Source organism: Aegilops tauschii, chromosome 3, assembly GCF_002575655.3.
Source record: "Aegilops tauschii subsp. strangulata cultivar AL8/78 chromosome 3, Aet v6.0, whole genome shotgun sequence".
Taxonomy (NCBI): Eukaryota; Viridiplantae; Streptophyta; class Magnoliopsida; order Poales; family Poaceae; genus Aegilops; species Aegilops tauschii.
The window spans coordinates 543,018,722-543,026,682 of record NC_053037.3 but is presented as its reverse complement, the minus strand read 5'-3'; the positions used below and the strand labels follow the sequence as shown (position 1 = coordinate 543,026,682).

Sequence of the window (7,961 nt, the reverse complement as noted above, 5' to 3'; positions counted from 1 at the left end):
TCAATCCATCGCCGGTAGGTAGATGCGGTGGAAATTTCTCATGGCCAGCCTCCTACGACAGGTAGGGCACTTCTTCTGAAATCGGATGGAGGCCTCTATGCATTTCTTGCAGAAGATGTGGCCGCAGATAGTAGACGACGCATCGACCAGCTCATTGATGCAGACTGGGCAGGTGAACTTTGGTTCCCTTGGGAGATCCTTCATAGGCGCCCGGCGTGCCTGCGCCAGCTTGGGCTGCAGTGTTTAGCGGAGCTTTAGGGATACATATATAGTAACAATAATATTTCGTATATGTATAGTAGTAGCACAGCGTAGAGTTATTACAGAGAATCTGTTGGCTTCACGTGTATCCAGATTGTGTGTTAAAAGTTGTTGTTGGACGCTCCAGAAAGATCATGATGTGTAGGGTTTATCCCTAGTGAAAGCATTGTGTTCACATGCCCATCAGAAGCTCCTTGAAAAAAGAATGCAAGACATACGAAGTTATTAAACTGGAAGCATGGTCAGGCAAACTAGGGAAAAAAATACTCCCAAGACTTAATAGTCTATGTGTAATTGGAAAATTCAGATATGAATATGGGTAAATTATTCCGGTAATACATCTTTCAGGTTAACATTTTACTTGGAGCTATTTTATCACATAATAGCTACTTAGTGGATGCATGGCTTCATTCGGAACACCCGTGTTGGACTAAAAAACAGTGGTGTTTGTTACCACATAAGTTGATTTTTATCCAGCATGGTATGCTGCTGGCTAGACTAGAAGCCCCGCACCAATGTCTACATATCCAACTAATCACAGTCATCAAACCATATGTTAATCCAACGACTTACAATCCTGCAATGGTGAGCGTTGAACATATTTAGCATGCAATGAGTACCATACCAAATATCAACAACGGCATTAATTTACCACATAATTGATCCACGATTAATATTCTACCTACCAATCCATGTGCGGCTAATATCATATCTAATGTTAAGCGATATGTTAATCTTAGGCATCAAACCAATCCAATGACTTACATTGCCGCAAATAGTGAGCGTTGAACGTGTTTAGCGTGCAATTAATATCATACCAAATATCAATATCGGCATTCATTTACCGCATAATTGATGCACAATTAATATTCAACCTAATATCAACGTCCTGCAGCTAATATCATATATTATGTCAACACCCATTCAATGTACACATTTACTAGTAGCCCTAATAAGGATAGGTATGAGCAAGATCTCAGAAAATCTATCTGTACCTGGCAGGGAGGTATCCATGTTGGCATTCTGCAGATCCATGTCTGCACTAGACGACAAAGGGCCAACATTGCCCGTCACATAAGACATTCTAGAATTTTCGCTTGCACCTTGCATGATACTGGATGTCGGGTTCATCGTCCCATATCCAGGGGAAGATGCTATCTGTCTTAACGATTGTTGATTTTGTCGGTATTGTCGGTTCTGAGCCGTGTAGGTCTTGATAGCAAACATCATTGCTGCTGGCATTGGTCGCCTCGTCATGTTATAGTACTCTATCTGCCCAAACAATAAGGATATCAACAACTCACATAATTAATTAAATGGTAATATTTGATATCTTGCTCGGAAATGGACTTGGTTGCCTGAAAACCAAACATCCAAAAAAGAAGGAAAGAGAGGAATGTTATCTCTGCCCAGGGTAGGAGATGAACTCACGCACACAAGATAGAAGAAGAGCACACAGGAGTTTTGACACCGCACAACTTGTGCCTTTTCTGACTCTCTTTCTCTTGATTAACCAAAGTGATTACAGGGTATTTAAAAAAGAAGCAAACGCACAGGCCAAGTCACACACCGGCCTAATCCTAAACTCACGCTCCACACACACGTACTCCACTAAACAAGTGCATGCACATCCAGCCACTCTGATGGATCAACTCAACGTCTTTGCCTCAACTAACTTAGCTCACTTTGAGCTAGTCTCTTGGCACGGCAACGTATATATCCATCTCGCTCTCGGCTGCATGCATGTACCGATCAAATCTACCTAGTACTTATGCATGTACTCACAACTCCTAGCTTCACTTGACCGATGACCAGCTCGCACCATTGCCGATCCATCAGTCCACTTTACTATGATGCCATGCATCACTGTACTAGACTTAGACTAAACAGACCCAAACAGAAATAAACTAGATGAACTACTAAACAACAATGGTTAACACCAACAATCACCCCCTTAACCTTGTTGTGCTTTATTGAGAACTCCATGGCGACCTTCAGTACAGCCCCGGCTGGTCGTCGGCGGTCGCGTCGGCGAGAAGCGCCCGCTCCTTCTTTGGCTTAGTACAGTCCCTGGAGTAATGCCCGTACTCTTGGCAAGTGTAGCAGCGGACCTTCCGGATGTCGAAGTTTCTCTTCTTCTTGCCGGCGCCGTTGCGGTAGCGAGCAAGCCACTCCTCCTCCGTGAGGAGCAGGCGACTCCCACCACCCTGGTCGTAGTTGTTGGCGCCCTCGTCCAAGTCGCTCCGGTCCTCCGCCGTTTTGAGCCTTCCCACAAGCTCTTCCATGGACATGGTTTTAAGATCAAGAAGCTGCTCAATGGCAATAGCTACCTGGGTATACTTGGACGGCACGATGCGGAGAAGCTTCTTCACGACCTTCACCTCGTCGAGGTTCTCGCCGAGCGTACGCAGCTTGTTGGCGATCCCGTTCATGCGCATGGCGAGCTCATCGAGGGCCTCGCCGCTCCTCATGCGGACGGCATCAAACTCCTTGAGGAGAGTCTGCGCCTTGGCGTCACGGACGCGGGCATCGCCGACCCGCATTATCTTGATGGCATCCCATGCCTCCTTTGTCGTCGCCTTCACGGCAAGCATGGAGTGCATCTCCTCCGGCACGGCTCGCAGAATTGCCGCAAGCGCCGCCCTGTCCTGGCTGAAGCTCCCGCCTCCCTCGATAGCGTCCCACACGCGTTGGGCCTCCATGTTCACCTTCATGATCAGCGACCACTCGAAGCAGTTCGTCGCCGTCAGCGGCGGGTAGACGACGGTGCTGCTGGCCTGGTGGACGACCTCCTGCTGCACCACCACCTCGCGGCAGCCACGCCGTGTCGGGCTCCGGCCTCGGCGCACCACCGGCGAGGCCGAGACAGGGCGGCGACCCGGCGACGGAGTGCGCGAACCTTCAGTCACCATGGCTCTGAATACCAAGTGTTATCTCTGCCCAGGGTAGGAGATGAACTCACGCACACAAGATAGAAGAAGAGCACACAGGAGTTTTGGCACCGCACAACTTGTGCCTTTTCTGACTCTCTTTCTCTTGATTAACCAAAGTGATTACAGGGAACACACCGGCCTGATCCTAAACTCACGCTCCACACACACACGTACTCCACTAAACAAGTGCATGCACATCCAGCCACTCTGACGGATCAACTCAACGTCTTTGCCTCAACTAACTCAGCTCACTTTGAGCTAGTCTCTTGGCACGGCAATGTATAGATCCATCTCGCTCTCGGCTGCATGATCAAATCTACCTAGTACTTATGCATGTACTCACAACTCCTGGCTTCACTTGACCGATGAGCAGCTCGCACCATTGCCGATCCATCAGTCCACTTTACCATGATGCCATGCATCACTGTACTAGACTTAGACTAAACAGACCCAAACAGAAATAAACTAGATGAACTACTAAACAACAATGGTTAACACCAACAAGGAACACCTTGTTTGGGTATTTTCTAAACAAGATTTCCTCGAGCCGGCTCGCAAGCGCCCGGAGGCGCGGCCGCCAGAGAGGCAGCAATTGCAACGTTTGCAAAAACTTGAATCTGTGAATTAATATCAGATTCAGATCATTAGCTTTGATAGAGTAGAAGATATCTTTTTGTAACTGATACAGGGATTCAACCGCACCCCTTAAATATGCAAAATTTATATGCAAGCCCCTGTGAAGTTTCAGGTACGTAGTCCACGATTACCTTTGATGATATTTGTTGGGAATGATACAAGGCAGAGTGATAAACGTGGTACTGCTGTTGAGTAGGTCACCGAATAGGCAATGGTCTCCTTAGGCGTTGCACCATTGCAGTGCTTTGGGATGGACCTAGGTTGCTCCATGACAAGGTTGAGATGACTTTTACAAAGATCTATTTTAGTGACAAGATTTACTCATGTTGACGACTTCTACACAGATCTATTCTAGAGACAACCTAGGGGAGGGGTGGGGCTGCACCCAGACATGTGGACTGGGGCCGACAAGGTGTCGGAAGAAGAGAATGCCCTCCTCCTCACACTAAAAATAATGTTGAATCCGCTATCTTGTCCACGCATCCGGATTCGGTGCCTGGTCCCGATGGTTTGCATGTACGGTTTATTTTTAAAATTTGGAGTGCAATCAAAGGGGTAGTGATGGACATTTTCCAGGATTTCAATGTTGGGGTGCTCGACGCCTCGCGTTTGAACTATGGTGTTGTAACGTTAATCCCAAAGGTAGTGGGAGTGACGGATATCCCGATAGTTCGGGCAGATCACGGTTATTAACGTGGTCTTTCATATCCTAGCTAAGGCGCATGCCATTAGGGTGACTCCTATGGCTGGATTATCTATCCGAACTAATCGACCTTTATCCAAGGCTGGTTTCTTAAGAATATTATGGACGCATTTTTTTGTACTTTTAGGCAAGTTCAATCACTTCTTTAACACAACAGGTTCACTCATTGGTGTGTGCTTGTTTGTGTGCGCGCGCTGCAGGAGGGGGGGGGGGGGGGGGGGTCAACGTACATATAACAACCAGCTCGCGAGAAAGGCATACTGTAAAACTACAATATTTTTCAGCATAAATATAGAAGAGTGAAAATCCGGACAATATTTCATAGAAAAGTTTTAAAAAATTGCTCTATTGCTAGGAGAATGTCCCTCGCTCCTCCTTCTGTCATGTGTTCACTCTTCATCCGTTTGTATGGGTGATGCCTATCCTAAACCAAGCAAGGGGAGATTTTTTTGCCCCACCATGCCGCCAGTTCTCCTCTATCGGTAGGTTGCCACATTCTTCTCCTCTACCGGGCCTGCCGGTGCTGGGGGGCTCGGTCTACCTAACACATATGTAGTTTCGTCCTATTTGCGAGTTTTAGGTAGGATTTTGATGTCCATTCGTTAGGCCCTTTTACCGGTTATGGCAAGATCACACAATAAAGTCGACTCTGGTGGTGCATCATTGATGGTGGCAAACTTTTGTCCGACGAATACTTCTTCGTCGATCCTTCCCATATCAATGGTGTTGTATGTGATAACATAAATCTGTCACAAGTGTAGATTCATGCCGTCCATTCTGAATGGTAAGGCTATGGTTTGCACGATTTGTTAGGGTGGCGGTGGTTCCATTACTAGTTGAATCCTCCAGCCTCATCTTTATTGTTGTGAGGCCTACGAGATTTAGTGGAGGTTGCATTTTTGGATCTACGGCTTTTCCGGCTTTGATGACTTATCTGTAGGACAACGATTTGGCAAGACCATGACCTAGATGACTTTTTATCCCTGATCAAGTATTTAATCTAGCTCCAGATTTGATCCCAGATGAAACATAATTCTCGCGGGGCACTCAGATTTTTGGTAACCGTGGTAACCCAAAAATACCGGGCAGTTACCGAACAATTTTTTTAATGAATTTGAATCTAGAAAAAAAATCATCGAAAATTCATTCAAATTAAAAAATTCAGGATTTCTTGCCCGGTAAGGTGATATTGCCTGAGGTACTGGGATTTGTAGTTACCGCCCGGTAACGGATTTTTTGCCCGGTACCCAAAACCTTAGCAGCAGGTAGATCTGCGTGTAATAACATTACTATATGTATAACGTTCATGAAATGGTACAACAAATGTGCAAGCCAAGAGGCATGTAAGACAAACAATCTCAAGGAATCAGGCCTCTCCTTTCATATATTCTTTTATAGGGACAACGCAAGCCCAAATCTTCTTGACTGCACAAACATATATTCTAGAGTGCATGAACACCACCATGTACCCCTTTTTCGACAAGAATGGTAACCCCCGGCCTCTGCATCAAGCGATGCACACAGCCACCACCATGTACACTAACAAAAAATTATTTTTCATATTTCTTTGCAGATGAAGTTCACAATATGTATCATTTAAACCTTTACCAATTACTACCAAGGATGAAGATTATTAACTACTACTCGAGCACTAGTTAAACTGTTCAGCAAAAATTGAATGCTAGTGATATAACCCTATGAAGAATAGTTCAGACAGAATCAGCAAAATGCTGATGAGGAGAAGGTTCAGATGTCGATGCTCCGCCACACCCCAAATGGCTGGATCATTTCAGTCCATGGTCGGGAGGTACATACGGTGAAAATTGTTCACGGTCAGCATCCTACAGTAGGTAGGATGCTTTGCTCTGAGCCTGTATGGAGGCCTCGATGCACTTCTGACAGAAAATGTGTCCGCAAATAGTCGACGACGCATCGACCAACTCGTTCATGCAGAGTGGGCAGCTGAACTTTGGTTACTTTGGGAGATCCTTCGAAGGTGCGAGGCATACCTGAGTCACCTTAGGATGTAGTGTTTAGCTGAGCATTAGGAATATAGTAACCATAGTACCATATTTGGTATTGGTAAAGCATAAGCATGTTGTAGAGTTCTTACCAAGAGTTTGTTGGTTTTAGGTGTTGTTTATTACGAGGTTGTTGTTGGACGCTCTAGACTGACCATTTTGTGTAGGGAGTATCCCCTGAGACAACATTGTGTTCACATGCTCATCAGGAGCCCTCTCCCTCCCTCCCCCCCCCCCTCGAAAAAGGACAACAGATACAAATCAGTAAAATGGGAAAACTTGGTCAGGCAAATTAGAGAAGTCATAGAGTAAGTAGTATATTATGTTACACAATAAATAATAGAAAAATGATTAAAAAAAATAGCAGTGGCGGGCGCTATCTAGAGCCCGCCACAGGTACCTCCGCGATCCGGTCGTGGAAAAGATGTTTCCTTCTGATTAGTCGAAACAATACTACCACGGATTGGTGATGTGGCTCGCATCCGCACATCCACACCCATTTGTGCTTCTTCTAAATGGTGGATGGGAGAGGAGCAACGAAGGTCACCGGCCACAACCACCTCTCTCTCTCTCTCTTTCTCTCTCTCTCTCTCTCTCTCTCTTTCTCTCTCTTTCTCTCCCTCCCTCCCTCCCTCCCTCCCTCTCTCTCTCTCTCTCTCTCTCTCTCTCTCTCTCTCTCTCTCTCTCTCTCTCTCTCGCTCGCTCGCTAGCTCGCTCGCTCACGCAAAACTTTGATCCCTTTTGGCCTCCATCTTCATCGGCCAATTTCGGCCGGCTCCGGCCATATCCCCTGGCGCCAGGCATGCTCCAGTGCCACCTCGCTCTCCTCTCTCTCCCCCACCAGACCGAATTATCGACTGTGTCCTTTCCACGCTGCATCGGCTAACCCTACTCACCTTTGTCCATGCAGATGCGTTGATGCTCCGGTCCGTGTATGCAAGCTCAACGCCGGGCGCCGGTCCGTGCGGGTGATGATGCTCCAATGGCGATGTCTAGGTCAAATGCAACCTGCTCGACCAAGGGAGCATCGACGTTGTGGAGGTGGAGCGGCACACGATGGATGGAGTGCGGAAGGGTGCACAGAGGCGGCATGGACCGGTGGATCCATCGCACGACAGTGTTGGCACCATAGATTTTGCGTGCATGTGTGTGTCGGCTTCCCGAGTTGGGGCAGGGCCGCACCGTGGAGTGTCGCCATTGCGCCTCTAGGATGTGCATATTTTTTAATTAGTAAAATCATACCAATGGCGGGTGAATATTGACGCCCGCCATTGCTAGCTTGTGTCGTTAGTGCCGTTAGTGGGTTATACTAGTGGTGGGCACTAGTTAAAGCCCGCCACTGCTAGGTCTTTACCAGTGGCGGGCACACGTCCGCCACTGATGCCTTGTTAGCAGTGGCGGGAGGTC

General features: G+C 47.1%; 1 pseudogene; it reads right to left on the bottom strand.

Moving 5' to 3' along the window:
- Nucleotides 1-1,720, bottom strand: LOC109742792 (uncharacterized; annotated as a pseudogene).
- Between the last annotated feature and the right edge of the window lie 6,241 nt (nt 1,721-7,961).